Source organism: Egretta garzetta, unplaced genomic scaffold (assembly GCF_000687185.1).
Source record: "Egretta garzetta isolate BGI_Z169 unplaced genomic scaffold, ASM68718v1 scaffold615, whole genome shotgun sequence".
Classification (NCBI taxonomy): domain Eukaryota; kingdom Metazoa; phylum Chordata; class Aves; order Pelecaniformes; family Ardeidae; genus Egretta; species Egretta garzetta.
The window spans coordinates 1,687,948-1,689,434 of NW_009259857.1; the positions used below are offsets into that span (position 1 = coordinate 1,687,948).

Below are 1,487 nucleotides of genomic sequence, written 5' to 3' on the forward strand. Positions count from 1 at the left end.
CACACGGGCTCCTCGAGAGGGCCTTGGCAAAGAAGTTCGTGGTGTGAAGGAAAAAATACAGCAACGGATCTAAAATACAGGCGAGTGCGCCGCTCCAGGGCGGCTGTTTCTATGAAAAGGCCCCGCTCCTGCTGCCGCCTCCTCCTGTGACCCGTGCCCAAATGGCAGTTTAAAGAGGTCATTTGCGTGGCGCGGTGCTACTGACACCAAAAGTCTTTGACCCCTGAGGTAATCTGGCAAATGGGATGACGCTAATTACAACCCCCTTCGAAATGCACCTTCCCGTTGCCCCTGCGCTGTCCACTGGAGACGAGAGTACTTGAAAATAGAACCTGAAGAGAAAAATGCGAGCCGATGTAGTTTCCATAGGAGCTTAAGGAGGTCACTGTGAAGTTTACCCCAGGTGTTCGTGAGGTAAGGAAGGTTTCGGTTCATTGGTTTTTTATTTTAGATTTCAAGAGCACTACCTCCTCTAACTTTTCTTTGTGAATGATTTTGACGTTACCTTATAAAAAGCCCGTTAAAATGTGATACTGGACCTGTAGGTTTACAGACTGACTGATGATTTCAATTTCCCAACTAGGGATCTCACAAAGACACCAGTATTTCAGGAAAGCGAGTTCTTTGCCTCCTGACTATGAGTACGGACTCTTAAAAACTTGGACCTATGTATCTATATCTAGCGCTGTTATTAGGTGGCATCCTTAATCTGTCAAAGCTGCCGTTAATATTTATCATCTGCTGCAATGTCATCTTTACTGTGTTCTGAACAAAGCGTGATGTCAGCTGTTTCCCTTCTGTATTCAGCAGGGGACAGCTAAGCACTCCTGCTGCCCTCTGCACCACGTGCCTTGACTGCAAAATCTACCAGCTCCTGGCTTCCCAGCAACAGAGAAGCAGCAAGAAACCCCCTCAGAGCTCTCACTGTATGGGTCTAGGCGTAGAAGAAGGGGTTGGTTAGGCAGGTGTGGTGGTACCTACCAGATTGTTCTGGTTTCCAGATGTGTGGTGTCCCGCTCAACATTTAGAACGACATTTGACCCTGCAAGTCTTTTGGGGATAGCAAGGCTGTCATCTGTCACTGCAGGTTGTTCCCTGGTTCCCATTTGTCATCAGCAACGCAAAGGAAAAACAATGCTCCATGGAAACCAGTTCTCCTCGCATCGGGCAAACAGCGGCAGTTCCGAGCAGAAGTGATCCATACAAAAGCATATCCGAACTAGCGCAGTGATTTATCAAGAATGAAAACGGGACGTTACCCTGTAAAACAGGTATTGCTGTTTACAGAGCCCCACCAGCAAGGGCTTCCCAGAAGCGGCAGCGACCTATATGATACTAGGCACAAGTGCTGAGAGACAATTTCTGCCCTTGATAGTTTGCAGTGAAAGCTGGCACAGAGTTGGTAAATGTTTCATGCTGAGCATTTATGTGCAGCAGAACTACTCTGATATTTTGGGAGGTAAATGGGAGGCAGGCTGAGGGGCAGC

At 47.9% G+C, this 1,487-nt stretch overlaps 1 long non-coding RNA gene across 1 annotated transcript in view; it reads left to right on the forward strand.

Moving 5' to 3' along the window:
* The first annotated feature begins 1,085 nt into the window (after positions 1 to 1,085).
* Positions 1,086 to 1,487, forward strand: part of LOC118452410 — a 9,308-nt gene continuing 8,906 nt past the window's right edge. The window contains exon 1 of the long non-coding RNA XR_004842180.1: positions 1,086 to 1,271. This is a non-coding gene — a long non-coding RNA (uncharacterized LOC118452410). The remainder of the gene's footprint in view (positions 1,272 to 1,487) is intronic.